The sequence below is a fragment of the Phasianus colchicus genome, chromosome 4 (genome assembly GCF_987193195.1).
Source record: "Phasianus colchicus chromosome 4, bPhaCol1.hap1.1, whole genome shotgun sequence".
Classification (NCBI taxonomy): Eukaryota; Metazoa; Chordata; class Aves; order Galliformes; family Phasianidae; genus Phasianus; species Phasianus colchicus.
Genome location: NC_143439.1, coordinates 9,797,711 through 9,817,632, shown reverse-complemented (window position 1 = coordinate 9,817,632; position 19,922 = coordinate 9,797,711). Strand labels below are relative to the sequence as shown.

The following is a 19,922-nucleotide window of genomic DNA, read 5'->3' as shown; positions in this document are numbered from 1 at the left end:
AAATATATATAATTTCTTTTAATCTCTTACTCAGTTTTTTCAGTTTAAATGAATGAACTAGTTGAAGAAATAGAAATGAAGAAAATATTGCCACTTTGCTTGCAGGAAAAAGATACTCATCAAAAGCTTCAGCAAACTGAGCTTGAATATTCTGCTGCTTGACTTTTCTTAGAGCTTGAACAGAAAGTCCATATTGCCTAATAATGCTACTTTTGTAGTGTTTGCCTTTCTAAGGCAATTTTTTTTTTATTTTATTACAAATTAACCAATCTGACTGATTCTGCCATTATTTTATTGCAGGGGCATGGAGGAGTTACCAGGGAAGAAATATTTTTTAGCCTTATGCTTAAACTGAACACAACATCAGGAACTTCTGGAACCAGGTGTGTTTTTCTTCATGTTTAAGAAGGCCAGAGATGATTTGGGGAGCCTGTCTTTTTGCAAAGCTGGAAAAAAATAACAGTTAATAATAATAAAAAATCTATTATTTCTATAGAATATTCATTCTTGGACTTCTGTGTTTTGAAATAAGCAGCAGTTCATACTGCTGACAGCTTTCCTTGAGTAAGTGCAAGAGCAATGACATTACATAATATAAATAACATTTGGATAAATCACATTACTAATAAAGCTGTAGTGCTAAATAAATAATTTTTAAAAAATCGTACAAAAAGATATGAACCTTGAACGAGGTAACCTCGATGCATAAGAACTCTTTTTTTTCTCCAGCTAAAGCTCTGTGGTGCCTATACTATGAGAGAATGTACGCAGCAGTAGCTGTAGCAGTACAGTATTCTTTGTGCTTGTGTGACAGTATAGTGTAGTACAGCTTATTAGCCTTTGGGTGGCAATAGCTCCTTAAACATTTTAGCTTTTTCTTTTCTAGCGTGTTCAAGTGTGAGAAAATGGAAAAGAAACATAGCAATAACTCCTGAACCAATATTTTGCAGAAGGGAACGCAGTCAGTATGCTCAAAGCATGCTGGCTTCAGTCCACCTCCCCACCCCCTAAGAAAAAGAAAAAAAAAAAAAAAAGAAATATTGACTGAAAGCATAAAGAATGCAACCCAGCTCCAGAAGACAGGGCTGAGAAACATCGAGTTCTGAGCTTTGTTTGTCCCTAGGCTTGTACTGAAACAGCTCTGAGGTGTAAATAAAGCAGCAGGGGTTTGTCAGGTTATTTTTCCTATCTATTCTGCTTCTGCCAGCTGTGTGCAGGCACAGAAATACCCAGATTTCTTGGCTGGATGCCGTGAGTGGGTCTTTTGTATGCTGAAGTTATACATCAGTGGCTCCCTGTGCTGTGGTTAACTCTAATTTTACTGTAAATGTGTAAAGTGACAGTACTGCAGTAAGGAGTAGTGTTTAAGATTCTGAAAAGAAGTGTAATTTACAAGCACACTCTTTGCTGAAAATGCTGTGTGTTCCTGGGATGAAATTCATGTGAATTCTGTGAAAAAGATGGTATTAATTTAGCTGATGATGAACAGTACTGGGGCATTTAAACTGTGCATGGTTCCAGTCCATAATATTTTCACTGATATGCTGAATTAACTGATTGAGTATTAATGGAAAAGGAGAATAATTAAGTATGGCTGCCATATTTAGCAATGTGCAGTTCCTCCTTAACTGCAGACCTTTTAAGGCTTTTTCATCTCAGTCTCGCAGCACCAAACTTTTTCAGCAAGTGCTGCTAGATCCATTTTGTATATGAGCCAACTGGAACATCAAAATTTGATGATATGCAGGAGGTACCCAGCGTACTTGAAAATGGAACCTGGGTGGATTACGGATCTCTCTTCTCGTGCCTTAATTATCAGATTTATTTTGCATTTACTATACATCTTTATATGGAATAGTGTTGCTATTTGCCATAAGTCTGATTAGAACAATGGAGTACCCTAAAATTGCTTTACAGGAAGTGCAGAAATCGACAAAACTCAGAAAATATTCGATGCTGGCAGAGCTTACTTTCTTGACTTAATGTCTCCTTTTGCATGCATGAAGCTTTGTCTCATAAGCTACCACTCCATGGGTTTGCAATGCTTTTTTGTTGTTGTCATTTGTGTTTGTTTATTTTTTTCTTTCTGAAATCACTGTGGTTGTGTCTGTTTGTGAAGTCTGAATTTTGTCTTCTAGTATCAAAGAGAGCCTTTAATAACCAAGTAGATACCAGAATGTATTTTGTGCTGGCATTTAGTTCAACATTGCATTTGAGTAGGCATTCAGTGCAGCTGCTTGTCAGTCTGACTTAGTAAGGCTTCTAAAGGAATGTCTTGTTCTCATGCCATATTTGTCGTGCTCTTTTTTTGTAATGTATTTACTTTGGAGAACTGAACCAGATTTAAGCATCTGTTTCTCAATGAGGTTTTGTGTGTGTGTGTGTTTTGACCCTGTATTACAGACTGGTTTCATTACAGAACACAAGAGTTAAGTGATTAGCCCAAGGTGACTCAGTGAATCATTCAGCCTTCCCAAAATGCTGAAGTCTTCTGGCCCCTTGTCTTTTAAGCTAGTCTAGCTTCGAAATCATTTTGGCTCCCAAATTAAACAGAACTTGAGAACTTGGAGTCACTTTTCTTTCTGTCTTATTGCCTATCTCATGTGGGAAAATATCTGTGAAACTCTTGCTGAGGAATCTTACAATTTTTTTTGAATAAAATGAAATAAAGCTTTTTGCATGAAATAGGTTTCGGTTTCTATCTGTTGCCGTTATTTCATAGAGAATACAAATACATGAGATTAAGCACATCCTACTGCAACGAAGCAGGAGTGTAAGGTGAGGTTGAATGTGATCTACCCAGCAGGAAACAGATGCTGTTGAATAAGTAGGTACAGTAATATAAATCTGCTATAGCCAGTACTAAAAGGCAGGGGGAAATTATCCTAGAAAAGTATGGGTTTTTTTCTGTAGTGATTCTAAAAACATTTCCAGTTACTCAGAGTTTTTCTCCTATTAAAAATATGACCTATATTACAAGGATGCTTTCTCTGTACCTATTTTCTTAGTTCTTTCTTAGGAGGCAGTGAGTGGGGAAAGCATTTTTAGAATAATCTCTTGTTAGACTGACATAGTGAGAAAAAACTGCTGTAGTTCAAAGCATAGGTGTTAGCAGTGGAAAGGCTTGTTTGTTCAGTACTTTTTCTGTATTCGTCACTGTGCTATCTGGTTTAATAGTTCTTTTTTAAAAAAAACTTCCTTTTCATTTTCCATTTTCGTGTCCATCCCTATTTATTTTTACTCTTATGAAAATAAATGGAGTCAAAATAAGGAATTGAATGAAGTTGGATTTTAAAAAAAGTTAAAAACTTTTTTGATTTGTTTTTTAACTTGCACAATTTTTGTTGTTGTTGTTATTCACTTTTAGGAGAAGGAGATAACTTCTAATAGCAAAATATTACTTAAAAGGGAACAATTTTTTTGTCTGACATGAATTTATATGCACCATTTTTTTGACAGAAGATATGCACCTGTAGCAGAAATGCTAAGTCAGGGCCTGAAGCAGTGATTGAGTACCTGTTGGAAAGGCATGGCCAACCCAGAGGAGCTCAGGTGCATGCAATGTACCTGAGTGACTGGGAGGGGTGGAGCCAGGATCCACCCCTTCCCAGACCTCATTTAAGGGCTGGTAGTGAGTGGTAAGGGTATTTTGCTGGAGATTCCTCTGTACCTGAAGTCTTCTGAAGGTAAGCAGCTTTTTTCCTTGGTTTCTATGCTCATAGCTGTTGTGTTTGAACATATTCTCACTTGCTGTAGTTTAGGGTGTCACTGCTCTGCTGTTATTTCTGTGTTTTCTATCATGTTACAGTACCTTATGTCAAAAATGATTTTATACTTGTGTATCTTTTAAAAGATACATATTGTAGTTTGTTTAATAAGTCTGTAAACAAAATACTTGTGCCTTTCAGTTATGCCTTTTGCAATGTATTATTTGTAGCTGATGTAGAGGTACTTTATCTGTATTCAATTACTTTTGACTTCCTTAACTCAAAAAATATTTTATGTGAATGTTTTTTCAAATAAAAACTTTTCTTAATTTGCTAATAAGATGAAGTTAAAGATATACATGCCTAGCAAAAAATAACTTGAGTCAAAATCTAAATATGAATATACTCTCCTAAACTGCAGGAAATCAATATTTAAATACTGGTGTCTTGCACTAATGCGAGTGGACCAATACAGCTGTTGTATTATCAACTATTCCAGGATTATCGTTCTTGCTTGAATAGGCTCTTCTGTAACAAAGAATGGTTTTATTTCAAATCAGTCTTTTTACAGAATAGAATTAATCATCAGTGATTGGGTTATTATATGCTAAAATACATCACTTATCCAAAAAGAGTTGATTAAGCCAAACAGAAGCTTTATAACAAGTATTCTGGTATTCTTGATTTCCCTGACATAGCTAGAGTCAGATGCTAACATCTTGAAGACTTTCAGACAAGGAGAAGTTGAGTCCTTTTAGGCTGAAATAATTTCCTTGTTTCTTGTATCTCTCTGAATTCATGAAAATGTGCAGTATGGGATTTAGACACATCAGTGTTTCAAGTGGAGATTGGTTGATTTCTTAAGTGAATTTCACCTTCAATTCTCCTGACTGTTATCATACTAAGCCTGGCAACAAACTCAGCTGATGTGTTTGGTTGACATGGTTGGCTTTTGTTCTGAGCTTAGGCTACTGAAATTCTTAATATTCTCAGAGGGCTTTCCATTGGTTGTTACTGATTCAGGGCTCTATATCCTGCTGTGATAGCAGACCTTCATCTCATCCAGATATAAACTCAGTGATCAGGCAACGGAGTTGTACTGGGACAGACTGTGTCATCTTTTACTACACATCAATCATTTGATTTTCTGTTGAATTACTCAACTTTCTTCAACCAGCAGTGTAACTGAGACAGTCTGTTCTTGCCAAAGAGTATTCCCCTATCTGTATATATATTTTAAGCTTTTCCAGCTTGTACAGGCTATCTCTGCCTATTATTTTTCTGACATCATACGTTTTGCTGTCAGTAATCCAGCAACACACAAATAATTTGTTTTTTATGTCTGTAATTTATGCTTCAGAGTTGAGTAAATTGCTGCACTTCAGACCCAATCCAAAGTCTAATGAAGTCATTGGAAACATTCCAGTTGTCTTTGCTAGGCTTTAGATCAGGCCCGTAAGTAGTTGTTCCCTGCCACTGAATCAGAACATATAAAAGACAAAGTTAGACCAATTTTTACTGCTCTTAGTCAGCTATGTTATCAAAGAACAGTGAAGAAGATGCAGAAAACAGTTTAGATTATTTCTGCTATCAATTGCTAATGTTAAATAATTCTTCATTTAAGGATATAATTTGAAAATAAAAAGCCTGCTTAAACTTTGCCATTTAAAAGGATTTGAGGAGAGGCTTCTTCTGTTTGTTTTTAATTTTTTTCTTGTATTTTAATTAGCTAGCTAGTGAATTCTGCATCACAGAATATCAGGGATTGAAAGGAATTTCAAAAGATCATCCAATCCAATCTCCCTGCTAGTGCAGGAACACCTTGATCAGGTCACACAGGAACATGTCCCACTGAGTTCTGAATGTCTTCAGAGAAGACGACCCCACAACCTCTATGGGCAACCTGTTCCAGTGTTCTGTCACACTCACAGTAAAGAAGTTGTTTTTCTCATTTATGTGGAACCTCCTGTGTTCCAGCTTGCACCCATTGGCTCTTGTTCTGTCATTGGGTGTCACTGAGAAGAGCCTGGCTCCATCCTCCTGACACTCACACTTCATGTATTTATAAACTTTAATGAGGTCACCCCTTATTCTCTTTGAACTAAGAGCCCTAGCTCCCTCAGCCTTTCCTTGTAAGGGAGGTGCTCCACTCTCTTCATCTCTGTGGCCCTGCACTGGACTTTCTCGAGCAGTTCCTTGTCCTCCTTGAACTGAGAGGCCCAGAGCTGGACATAATATTCCAGATGCAGTTTCACCAGGGCAGAGTAGAGGGGGAGGAGAACCTCTCTCTTCCTTCTAATCACAGCCCTTCTAGTATGCCTCAGGATGCCACTGGCCTTCTTGCCTCAGGGGCACAGTGCTGATTTATGGTCACCCTGCTGTCCACCTGTGCCACTCTCCAGCAGGTCACTCCTCAACTTATACTGGTTGCTGGGGTTGTTCTTGCCTGGTTATGAGACTCTAGGCTTGCTAACTCATGCTAATATGAATAAAAATCTTGGAAAAAAACCATGTGTATTCTAAATATTGTTTTTATTTTCAAAAATCTCTTTAGACATCTTACAGAGAGCGGAGTGACACCAGTGAACAAAGTGTGTGAATCACTTGGTGTTAGACACAGTCTGCTAACGGCAAAACTAAAATTGAAAGAGAAGGAAAATAAACAGCAGGTATTTTCTCTTTTCTAGCACTCAGGTAGTACTGTGAGAAAAGGAGCCTTTCTTTTCCTAGTGATGAAAAAATGTGAAACGTGTTGTAGAAGAATTAAATGTGGAATGTTTGAAGGAAAAACCCAGCACAGTTTGACTCTTTCCCGGGGGGGCAGCAGGCCTTGTAAGTAAACAAGCTTCAGCACCATGCTGTGGGTGCAGGTGGCTAATTAATGTTCAGCACTGTCTTTAATCCCAGGGGAAGAAAAGAAACTTCCTAAATCTCTCCCTCAAAAATGGAGGTAGTCAGGCTGCAAAGGAAGATGTGACAAGTTGACTGTGTAGAACTTGTGTGAACAGTTATTTGCATTAAAAACTTAAATGAATTAAGTGTGGCATTTTGTTACACTTGCATATTTTGGAGTTAGGGCTCAAATATACTTTTTTAGTACTTCTATTGGTATTCCATTTGTGAAATATATGCAACCTCAGCATCTGGAAGGTGACAGATTAAACTACTGCTCATTTACTAAATGAAAAAACAGAGCATTAGTGTGCCAGGGAAGAATCTGGCTGAGTTTGAAGAATCTGTATTCTCACAGTTCTTAGCAGGTCATATAAGATCAAATTAAGAGTTTCATTTAGGTATTGAATTTCTTTTTTTGGTTGTGGTATCATTAAGAATCTGGTCCCTAGTTTTGCAGTCCTTGGTTCTATGTATGTTTCTCTCAATGGTGTGTTCTCAAGAACAGGAAAAAATGGAGAGTTGGAGTGCTTTTTAAAGCGGATCGGGTTTCTGATCTCATCTCCACAAACAATTGTATTAGAACAAATAGTGGTATCAATGCAGGCATGGAAATGATTGGTCATGAAAGGAGGAGGCTGGAAGCACTTAATATTGTCAGCACTGGAGGTGCCCTTGGAACTGCAGAGCCTCGTTTCCTCAGGCCTGATCTATACTGCGTAGTTTTCTATGACATGTTGCCTTGTGTTCCCACACAAGCTTGTAAGCTGTCAAAGTGTATGCCTTCTTATGAAACATGCTGTCTTCCCATTACAGTGCCAGCCCTCAGCCACCAACCATGCTGCTAATGACATAACAGCCCTGGCAACCTAGAAGCTTCTGCCCCTACTAATAGCAAACCTGTATATTTTACCCTTGAAATGTCATGCAGGGACAGATGTGCAGGCCTGGCAAAGGCACTCATCTGGCTGCGTGCTCTGGTGACACAGCAAGGTCAGATCTGTGCTGATAGAAGTGCTAGCAACAAGGCCTTCTGCTGCAGAAAAATAGTGTCTGTTTCCCACTTATGCAAAGTGATGAGATGGATACTACTCCATTTCATGCATGTCTTCTGAGAGGGGAGAGTGAAACATTCTGATATAGGACTTTATACAACCATACTTTGTATGGGTAATACCTACTCCATAAACAACTTGTAATCAGTTTATCCAGGTGCTAAATTACAGGCTTCGTTTTGGAATCTGTTGATTAAGTAACACTATTACTATGAAGAGGATTGAATTCAGCTGTTATAAACTGTGTAGATTTGTCCACATCACAAAAATGAATATTTTAAAATTATTTAGGGTAGTTTTACAGTTACAAGGTCCTGCGATGCTTGATGCTTTTCATATAGGCACATCTGTAATCAGGTGATTATTTAAAAAAACATTATTAACAAAAGTATTTTTATTTTTAGTCAAGTATCTCAGTTGTTCAATTGCAGCAGGAGGCAAAGGAGAGAATCATTTACTCTCATGTGTAAGAAAATGAGGATTTTGGTATTTCCAGACTTATTTTAAAGATTTGTATTAATGGTCTGAAGAATGCCTACAACTGAAACAGAACTGCTGTGTACATGTTGGAAATGGTACATTTTTCCCTAACTTAGTTCAGATCTAAAAATGTGATGTTCGATTTACCTGTAAGCATGCCAAATCATTACGACATCCTTATTTATTGGAAACTTTAATGAGCTATGATGTGCATGTGTGTATGTCTGTATTTATGTCTATAATTTGGCCTGAGAGTTTTACAAACTGTTGATAGCCGTTCTCATTCTGATGGTAGGTTCTGAGAACACTGTGAATAAGCAGTTTGACTTGGAAAAATAAGACCAAAGTACTCATGCTATCAGAATTGTAATTGCCATAGTCCCTACATTCAGAGATTCTGCTGTTGCTTGTGTTGTTCCTCCCTTTATGCAGTGGTATCAGTGAAAACACTGCTTATTGTGATAAATTCCTAATCATAATAAATGTGGTGTTCACCCCATACATGAATATAGGAATATGAACTACTATTACCAAAAGCACAGGAGAAGCCAAGAAATCTTTTCCTATTTCTTCATTGTCTCCATCATCATGGAAATATGCTATTGTTGCTATTTGAACCCAGATTTCCCTAAGTTTGTTACACCTATCAATTTTCTTTTCAATTAAATACTAAGACCTCTTTTACACTAATCAAACTGATCACATCATTCAACTGCAAGCCTTCCTTACATAGATTCAAATTATCATTTAAGTAAAGTAGTTATCTAAAAGTTAAATAGTCTGGGATGTAATGCTGTGGAATAGCTGCTCTATATGAGGAAAGCAGATATACTGAAGAAATAATTCATTTCAACACTGTAGCCTTAACTTTTATGTTTTATCAAATGAAACTCTAAAAGCACATACGTCCAGATACACTTTTATCTAGACTCTATATAATTTGAACATCATTTAACTTCAAATTGAGAAATGTTTTTCCTGTCAGCTGTAGTGCGACTAATGTACAGGAAAAGGTGATGTAATGATCATATCACTTACATTATTCTCTCCCTAATGAATAATCTACACTAAGGATGAGCTCACTTACTATTATTGGAATCACATCTGTAAGCCACAGTGCACAGCTCAATCTGCCAGGGTTTTGGTGCTGTAATAATTTGCTTGTAGCTTACACTTTTCATTAGAATTGCAAAGCCATTCTATTTACTACATATGGAATAAATTTTCCTCACGAGGAATAAGACAGGCTATAAAACAAAATAAACCCACTAAGCTTTTATTTACAGCACTTATACTCAGGATTCACACCCTTCCTAAGCACAGCCATATCTTTTTGAAAGCCAATCCCACACTATTATTAGTGTAGAATGTCAAAAACGTGATGATTTCTGAGAAGACTTAAGTCAGAACTCACATGATTGATGTAGTAGTCTAAGTTTAATTTCAAACGAGGGATAGAAAACCCTCTCTGCCTGTAGTTTCCATATAGGCAGTCAGTATGCTCTATTGTGAAACAGCGTAACTTATGTGATGTGCTTTCTGTAAATGATGAATCATTCTTATTTAAACCTGGTAAAATGAGTAAGGCTAGGAGTCAATTTTGAATTCAAGACATAACATAATTAGAGCTACTGACTAATGTAATTCAGTATTATAAATGTCTTGAAAGGACAGAAGAATACATTGTATGTAGAAATTCCAGAAGAAATGAGCATATTACCTCTTGTCCTTCAATTTCCATGCACCTAAACAAAAAATTGGACTAGACTGGAAGTAATACTAGCCTCTGATACAGGAAGAAGTTGAGGATATAGTTAAAATTACATGCATTTCTATGCATTTAGCTGAGTGCAATTCAGTGAGATGAATGCTACATACAAGATTTCCTTTTTGTGGTTGTAGCTTTTACTTGCAAGATCACTGCTGTCACAAGTACATGTAAACTTTCAGTAAAGTAGGAAAATGGTTTCTTCAGTGATGTGCCTCCATATTGATAAAACTGCTTTTGAGAAATCTTTATGAAAATTTTAATTTAAAGAGATATTTTAAAAAGAGATTAAGAACCTCAATGATTGCAAGGAAGCTCTTAAAAAGCATTCTTCATGCAAATATAGTCCTAATGCTCAACTCTTCCCCCTTAGATGAACAACTAGTTACGAAAAATCTAAAGCTACACATCTATCTATTTAGCCTCATGTAATCATATTTATACAGTTCAGGATTTAATAGCGTCAAGATTTAACAGATCATTAGGAAGAAAATGATTTTCCTTGAAATTAATTGGTCTTTATGCATATAAAGTGAAGCCATGCGATGTCTCTTCCCTTAGACTTTTTCTGTCTTTCTTGCCTTTCTGCTTCTCATTCATTTTATATATGCTGAACTTGGACAGGTCAGGTTGGGAAGCTGTAACTCTGCTGCCTAGGCATTACACAGTGTAGCCTACTATTATCTATGTTTCATTTCAGCTGTACTTCAGGTTTCCTTCGGTAGCCAGTAAGTTAAGCTGACTAAAGGCTTCTCGTGAATCCCTGCAGAATTCTTGTCCTGAAACTTACTTTTTTTGACTAGTAGACAGCTCATTGCTACTAACTCCTGTAAAGTTACATTTATTTTCTTGTTCAAAATACTGTCATTTGTAAAAGAGCAGAGATTAATAAAACCAAACAAAAGCAAATGTGTTATCATATGAATCATATAAAAAATTTAATTTTTGATTACTTTAGAGAAAACCTCCATATTGCCTGTCTATTATGACAGAAGGCTAAGAAAACTCAGTTGTAGGTGTAGCGTAACTGATGAGTTTATCAGCTCACATATTATTAACCCTTTTAGGTTCCCCTACATTTATATTCTGTATACTTTCTCTTACAGTAATTGAGCTCTCTCCTAATCTCTTTTTTTATGACCTTTCTATCATTCTGGATCTGAGTGTCCTATAGCAGTGAAGTGGGTGAGTTGCTGGAGTAATCTGTGATCTCTGTGCTGGCCTGTGTCAAGTCCTTTTAAAGTGATATTAGCTCTAAGCTGGAGCACCTTTGTAAAATTTACACTAAGGTCTGCTCCTTCCTCAGGATGTGCCTGACTGGGGTTTGCTAAAGAAAGGTTGCCAATTCAGAATAACCTAAGAAGTACCACGCCTTGAAGACTGTGTGTGTCTATCCCCACGGTTATCTGCAGTAATTAGCATCTCTAACAATTGACATTAGTGGAAATGTGTTGTATGTAGAGATTTTGATTTCATCATTAAGACTTGAATTGGACTTATTGCAGTCTTCCTATCTTACCAGTAACTGATCGTCTTCCATCTGTGTAAGGAAATGCTTTGATTTTGAGGATGTGAAATTTTCTTCTCAATTTACCAAATGGGTCTGCAGTGCACATCTGGATACATTTCCTGAGCATTTTTGCTGTTCTGTTTCTATCAGTTCTTTCTCCTAGCTGTGTACTGTTTTCTTCCCTTTGAGAACCATCAGTGTTTATCCCCTGCTCTGTTTCAGGGCCTGAATAATTGCAGAAAATTAAGGCACAATGTCATTTTTCCATTGAAATAGGACATGATTTCCCTTGCTACTTTTTTAATTGTTGAATTATTTAGCTCACTCTCAACCTTCATACAAACATGTCATGTTCTATAAAGTTTCTGTCAGTTAATGTTTTTGGTGGATGAATGTCAAATGGCTTAAATAATTCTGTTCTGGAGTTTGAAACAGAAAGAAAGAAAATATCTTTGATTCCTTTTATTAATTTCAGTTGCCCAAGTATTTTTTTTACCTGAGTGTAGTCTTTGTGTAGCCATGCTTCTGTAAGCCCTATAGCAGGTCAGTTTTGTTTTCTACTGTGTGCTGCTAAGAGAAGCATCAGCCTCTTAACAAAGGAGCCAATAACTTTCCTCTCTTCGACTGCAAAATATTTAAGAGTAGGTGTGTGTATGTATTTTTAAGAACAAAATATGAAGCATATTGCTTAAGAGAATCTTATTTCTGCAATTGCAGCAATGGGCACAAGGTACTATAAAAAAGAATATGGGATGTTACTGTTAGCACGGTGTTCAATGAAACTTAGTTTCATTTCAAGATTTTAAAAAATGTGTTGTTATGCACAAGTAGATTTGTTTTCTAAATGAAATAACTTATTTGAACTGCTGGCTTAATGCACAAAACCCTGTAACTTAACGTTGTTTTTAAGTGCTTTGAGATGCACTGTCTCTGATAAATGTCCAAGATAGGAGTTAGAGAGTAAGGCTGTATATTTAGCCTGTTGTTTAAGTTTGTACTGGATTTTTTTAACATCGGATAAAAGGTGGAGGTAAAATGTCTACTTGCCTACTCTGAGATAATAATTCAAGTTTGTTCTCAAAATACAGCTGAAAATTAGCTGTGTGATTAACAACTAAACCTGTTATACCAAAAATCTGAAAAAAATCATTCAGATTACTGTTAAAATTTATTATGGATAAGTAATCTAGTGTCTTTCTGTAGTTACATAATATACTTTGAGTAATGGAAATTAAAAACCTAACCAAACTCTATTTCAATTTTGCATTCCCTTCATTATAACTCCTCACTTATGGCTGAGAAAGGATTTTTGAAGCCTTCTCCAGCCTTAGCTGATAGGATAGCACTACAGTCTATGCAGCTACTTATTTTTCTAGCTGAAGTAGTTTAGTGCCTAATCCTAGAGTATTAATAGATCACATAAAACTGACAGTTAAGGAACTTCTGGATAATTTAGAAAACACTGCCAGCCTTTCCCTCAGCCCGTGAACTCCTCACTGAATTCTACTCCAGTAGCCTTCCTCGGGATTCTCACCAGATGTGACCAGCTGGGTTTCATACTCATGGAGGGGGTGACACAGAGAGGCCATTCATTCCACTGCAAAGCTCAGGGACAAATCTAACTCCCCAGGTGGAATCTTGAACCTGCTCAGAGCCCCATCTGGTAGACATTCAGATGATGTGAGGCCAGCTGGTGTTTGAAACAACTTCCTTCTTGTTTCACTACACTCCATTGTTATGATGAGGCATCATTTTATGATGTGAAGCCTAAAGCTTGTTTGGTGGTGTGGCAGTAGCTGCAAACAGTTTTAGGAACTTTCTCCTCCCTTCTCAGAAGCTCAAATGTGAAGCTGCCCGTTTTCATCAAAAGTGTAGTTAAATGCTGTAGGAAAACTGTCGATTCATGACCTGAACCTTGGATTGATCACCTGAGGTGAGCCATGGGAGCACGAGTGAAGGCAATTCAGCTGTGTGATCAGAAGGGGTGGAGCATGGCTGCCTCTCCTAGACCCCATTTAAGTGCTGACTGCCACTGAGGAAGGATCTCTCTCTGGAGATTGCTCCTTGTGGAGTTACTTGTGAGCCTACAACAGTGGTGAGCACTTTTCATTGATCTCTGATTATCATTTCCTACGTGATAATCCTACTAGCCTAAGTTCTTTGTATACTTACTGATTATCCAGTACTTTACAACATCTGTATACTTATCTTACAAATGCATACAGGGATAGGTTTAAGCATCTTCAGGATAACTTATTTTTAAAACATCTAGGAAAGTGGCTAATTTCTCTCTGCAGTTATCATCATTTCCATTACAGCTTGTATGGAGAGGCATCCATGTTATAGTTCTGTCTTGGTGGTGGATGGAACCTTTATATTAGATAGTGGATAGCAAAAAAAATTTGTCATTGGGCAATAGATTGTTTTAAGTTCTTTATATTTCCCTCTCCATTCTAAAATCAGTACCTTTTTTATAGAATATTATAAATGGGAGGAACTCTGATCTCTAAAGATCTTGTAGATACTTTTTCTTACTGTAACTACTTGAGTGTGTTACATTCTGTAACATTTGGGCTCAGTTAACACCAAGGTCCCACAAATTCTAGTTAATCAGAGTGCTATGGAAAGTAGGTTTGATTAGGATAACAGGAAAAAGTATGATCAGAAGATACGTGAGTTGCATTTGCAGCCCTAAAGTCTAAGCTGCCATAGCACATGCCATTGTATTCTCAAGGATCTTAGTTTGGTGATCAGTTTTAAAATGCACCTCTTGGTACATCTGGAGTGGACACAGAAATGCTAGGCCAGCCAAAGTTGGTTTTGAAGCTAGATAGTAGGATTTCTGACTCTAAAAAAAAGACTGAAGAGTAACTAGTGCCAATGCTAAAACAGGGATGTTAAATAGAACAATACAGTAGTTCTAAACATTGTTACTCTTCACCACTGCTGGTGCATTTAATAATAGACCAGAATCTTCAAGTGGGGTGCCAGGATCAGTTACACTAACATAAGCTCGGTGCGGAGAGGGGAGATCCTACTAAGTCTGTCCCAAGCTGTGCAATTCCACAGCATCCCTCTAGAATGACATGCGAGCAGCCAGATGACAAAACTGATCTGGCTAAACACAACCTCTCCAAAAAAAAAAAAAATCATCTCAGAAAAGTGGGGTGGGGTAGAACTAGCTTTAAAAGTTGAGATCATTTTAACACAATAATGATCCCCCTAGGTTGGACCTTCTGTATTGAATGGGTGATTGCACCCTGCATGCTTTATGAAAAGATCTGCACATTAAACAAGAGAACTATGTATTATGGGAGGAGAAGGGCAACTACTTTTTTTTCCTAAGCTAGTTGTGCTAGAATTTTGCAAGAAGAGGACGCTCGTGTGAAAGAGGACTTAAGATTTTAATCAGACTGTCAAAGCAAATGAGCTTTTTTATTTTGGCCACTAAAGTCTCCTGTGTGGAACATAAAGCAGTAGCATGTGAATAGATTCTTATTTGGAGGATGTTGTTGCTACATAACTTTTTTTTTTGTATATAAAAGGTAATGGCTAGAGAGCTTTTTAACTGTAAATATCTGAGCATTGTGCAGGGGCCTATGGAAGTAGAATTTCTGGGACAAGTATTTTGTTTGGACTAATGCGAAAAATAGTCTGTTATATTAGCTCATAAATGAGAATGAGTATATAGTCTCTTGTCTCCAGCTATTCCCATCACCAGAACATGAGATCCTTTGGCAGAGACTGACACAAAGAATAATCTCCTCAAAAAAGCTCAGGATAGTGATAGTGGGAATCTTACGAGCCAGCAGTGGGAATAGACTCATCAGTATTTGTGTGGGCACGCACAGTGTCTGTCTGAGCTAAGTTTGGCTGAAGCCACTGCTATGAGTCATTCATAAATTTAAACAAAATGTGTTGTGGAAGATTAAACAGAGACTGAATAAGGAGTTCACAGCCTTCACTGTGTATTTAAGATTCTGTTCATTTTATTACAAATTCATGAAGTGAACAAAACAAGGGAGCATCTAGCAAGCAGTGAAGACAAGTGTTTTCAATGTTTCAGGTTCTTCATTCTTTCCTCTACTCCTGCAGCAGTTTGAAACTATCTCTAACAATTACTTCAAAATGTACTTTAAGTGTTTTCTCATTTAAAAAAAAAAACCCTCTATCCAAGTTTCAGTGCATCTAGTTGAGCTGTGTTGGTGTAATAGAGATCAAAATTTAAGACAAGTGCTGTTGAATGCTTATTGACAAGTACTCTGAATGTGTCTTATATCATGTTCCTTATTGACTGAGAAGAGCAAAGAATTTTAAGAACGATACCTTCAGATCTGTTTGTAGAAAGACTAAGTAAGATGGGGGGATGTTTTCTGTTACAATTATATAGGAAAAAAAACAGATAGAAAACAATAACAAGTGATGTAGTATCTGTGTTGTTCTACCAGAATTTACTGGTAGTTTCTAAAGGACATAGAAACAAAGGATTTGATTCTTCACCAAGTCTGTTCTGATTTTTTTTTTTACGCCTGAATATTCATTTTTCAGAAGCAGGGGTTTTCTATCTATAAAAATAATTCAGTAGTTAAAGATATTATGAAAAGGATAACGTCTACTTAACGTGACAGTCACCTAAAAAGTAAACTTTGTAGATAAATGGTGGATATGTTTATTAGCATCCCCTCTGGAAATAACGAATGCAGGAGATTGTTCCATGATCTCTTAAATTATATCACATGCTAGTTAGCAGAGATGTGACACTAGCAATGTACTGCAGCATATAATTCAATTCAGTTTCATTTTTTTCTCATCTTTGTGAACCACTCGTAAAATACAGATGTATTGCCAAGGTCTTCAAACACATTTCCAGCAGCAACATGAGATGAACAAGAGCCTCATTCCTTGACAGGCTCCTCAGGCAGCTGTGTGGGTGGCTTTGGAGTTTCTTTGTAATCTTTCATGTGGTTCAGTTGCTGATGGGCTGTTTTGTCTGCTTTGCCCTCCTGGGTATCACTTGTCTTTGATTTTTGAGGAATTTGCACATCTTCATCCATCTGAGAATATGTTTCTGCGTAAAACTCTTCTGAATTATGCAAACTGTAGTTCTTCATAAGAAAAATGTAACTTACAAGTCTGGACTGCAGTTAGAGTGCATAAAACCTCAAAATGTGACACTGAATATTTGACTGTGTGTACTTACTCATTTGTTTAGGACAAAGTACATTCTTAAATAGCATAACTTGATCATGAAATACTGATAGAGAAAAAAGATCAATCATTTTCCTTAAGTGCCAAGCTAAATTTGGGGCGCACTGTATTCAAACAAGTCTTATATAGTAGGACCGTTTACCATCAGGTAGAAGTAATGGTGCTGAACTGTATTTTTAAGTTGATTTCTAAATATTTCCAAAACTGGCCGAATCTTAAGAATTGTCATATCTTCCTTCTCTTTGATCAGCTGCAATTCCTGTCTGTGCTCCTAAGACGTTAGGAACCCTGTTCATTTCTACCATTTTGCAAAATGGTATCATTTAATCACATTTGTTCTTCTGCTTGCTTGAAAAAAAGTGTATTTCCACATACATAGTAGCTAGCTACAGAGTTAATAGGGTAATGAAGATAAGAAAATAGTTGTGACTAACCCCAGGCTCCTGAAAATCTTTACTTCAAACTGTTAGCATGTGACATCCTTAAATGTTAAGTTCTTGAGTGTTCGTTACCACCTGATAACCAATTACCTCTTGTTATGAAGCTGCAAACATTTTTTTCCCATAGGGTGGATGTTTGTCAAAGAGAAGGTTTATCACAGCAGGGTTCCTGTCGTAACAACATTTACCTTATAGCAAGAACAAATAAATGCTCATGGCATCTGCAGGTAAATACGGAGAACAGGAACAATGATGACAAAAGGAGAATATGATAATTACATTAGTGCAGCTAATTAGTATGATATAATTAAGGACGGAGTGAATAAACTGCAGCATACACAGTAATTTTTTTTACTGAGTTACTTTAATTCCAGTAAACTAAGAGAAATTAAAGAAGCATCCAGACTGAACAAAACAGTCCTGTAATGGATAGGATGACCTCAAGTCTTTTTACCACTGTGTAATTTCTAGGCTATGTTTGTTCTCATGACCTGGGGGATACAAGTAGCTCCCTAACAATATTCTTATAGTAGTTCTGATCTTGTGAGTATGTTTATTTCTCTCTGATAGCCTTACTCTCTTGTACCAGTAAAACTTTGTTTTGGAACTATGATCCCATAAAGTGAATTATATTACAAGTATAATTTTTTTACGTAGTGTTTTAAGACACTATTTGTAGTAAATTCAAACTACTGAAGAGCTAATGTTGTGAATGTCTAACACAGCTCCTCATAATTCAGTCTGTCCATTATATCAACTGGGATTTGTTGAAAGAGTTGCCATGTGGAGATGGGTTGCAGGGGTACTTTGGTATGCCAGTGGAACTAAGGCTCATTCCTTTCCATCTGTTCTGACCCAACTCTTATTGCTGAGACATTTGTCTGATTAGGGTGAGAGTACAGATGAGTGTTGGCTGATGTAAGTCCAAGGTAACACTGGTCTGTTGAAAGAAGACAGGGGTAAGACAAATGTATCCATTTCTCTTCTTGCCCGTCTGGATAGCTTAATCCTCAACAGCAGTCAAAAAATGGCACTCATTTCATAAAAGGCTTATGTTCTGTCTGTATCTAATCAGAAAATGAGGGATCAGTGTGGCCATGCATGCCTTCAACAGTATTTACTCACGGAGAGATGACTGGGATATGCTAAACAGGAGCTTACTGGATATATCAACACAGCAGTGAGGAACTGGTGTGGAACTAAAGGTATGACAATCAGCAAGTAGACAGGCAGAGAGGGAAATTAAAGCAAATATTAATTCTGCATTTTGACCAAATAGATCGAGCATAATTGTTGGGCCGAGTGAAGCCCATTTATTATGATTTGCTCATTGGTAGGCATGGTCCCCTTTCTTTTCATGCATCAATGAAGAGAACAAGGAATAAGAGTGTGTTCCAGAATGGAGTGAAAATGCTTCTCTGATAAAATCAGTTTTTACTTTGTCCACCCAAAGGGAGGAGCTCAGAGAAGCACACTAGGTCTAAAAAAGGTTAGGCATAGATCCTTATGACAGAGGCAGCACCTGCTCTGCCAGAAAATGAAAAGGAATCAGTAGAAATGTTATAGTATAATTGTTTGGTCTGTATTGGTGACATCTTCACTGTTTGAGAGACAGACTGGAAAAAAAAGTATTTTTCAGTAACTGCATGTGCAATTGGATGTAGGTCTGTCAAATTTGTGGCTGTATGTGATGTTCAGACATGCAGTCTGAGTCTACATTTTTCAATCTTGTTTATGTGGCTTTTTTAGGCAGATATTGTAGATTCTCTACTAAAACATTTAAGATCTGTTCTGTTAGTTTCAAGTTTGGTGTTTAAAATTATTTATACATACACTGAAACTGATATGAGTCAGCAGAGATCCTGAAGCGACTTGAAATGATTTTCTGCCCACTTCTTGGCATGCAGCATCAGCCACACATCTTATTAGCTTCCCAGAAATCTGTGAAATGTTGAGCTCTGATGCTTCCCCTCAGCCACAAAGAAACATGAGTACTTTAACCATTAGTCCCCTTTAGCACAGCCAAATAAATACACTCTGGTGAGTGTAACAGAAAACTTACAGTGCAGAACTGTAGCGCTGTGACAGTTATGGCTTAGAAGTAAAATCTTATGATACTTGGAAAATAACTGAAAGACAGCCAAAATTTTGTTGCCTTGTTTAAATTAATTTGACTCATTTACATGATAATTCATCAGTGAATTATGAAGTGTTGCATGTCAAATACATGCAAGATAGGAGATTGGCTCTACTTATGGTAAAAGATGCATGATATTATAATCAATATTTAAAGTAATTATCTGGAAGACTTTAACTGTATCTGCTGACAGATAAATGTGCATGAATAATGTACACAGATATGCTCTTACTGTTCTGTCAACTTTCTAGTCCATAAGATAGATAGAGATAACAGTGATTAGCAGTTCAGAAAGCAGTTTGTTGTTCCCATCAGCCTAAATTGTGTGTGTATACAAGTCTAATAAGTACATTCAAAATTATGGTCCGCTGTTCAGCATCTGCATCAGTATGACCGTATCTTTCATCACTTGACTTAGAGCACTGTGATAAAGTAATGCAAATTTGGTTCCAACCTTATACCTTACAGCATAATATGTGTGTGATAGCTGGTGATAATCTAGTATTAATCAGCAAATTCCCCTTCCCTCCATCTTCATAATAAATTTCTTATGGTCTCTTAAAAGTAGAAAACGTTATTTTTAAAATACCCATTCTTAAGCAAGAATAGAGTCTGAAGAACAGAGAGCACATGAGCAGAAAGCTACTATTTGAAGCACTTTGACTTACTGCCTATACCAATCCCAGAAGTGCTGGAAGAGGAGGGCTGCTATGCATAAGCAATTT

General features: G+C 36.9%; 1 protein-coding gene across 5 annotated transcripts in view; it reads left to right on the top strand.

The window, feature by feature from the left end:
* The window catches only part of SMAD1 (SMAD family member 1), a 107,423-nt gene that overhangs the window by 3,104 nt on the left and 84,397 nt on the right, over positions 1-19,922 (top strand). For 4 of the 5 annotated variants that reach the window (XR_016465782.1, XM_090138585.1, XM_090138582.1 and 1 more), the window contains exon 2: positions 301-383. The gene's annotated coding sequence lies outside the window, so the exon portion shown is untranslated. Of the gene's footprint in view, positions 1-300; positions 384-3,668; positions 3,687-19,922 lie in introns of those variants that run through there. The other variant, XM_090138580.1, reaches the window with a different exon arrangement.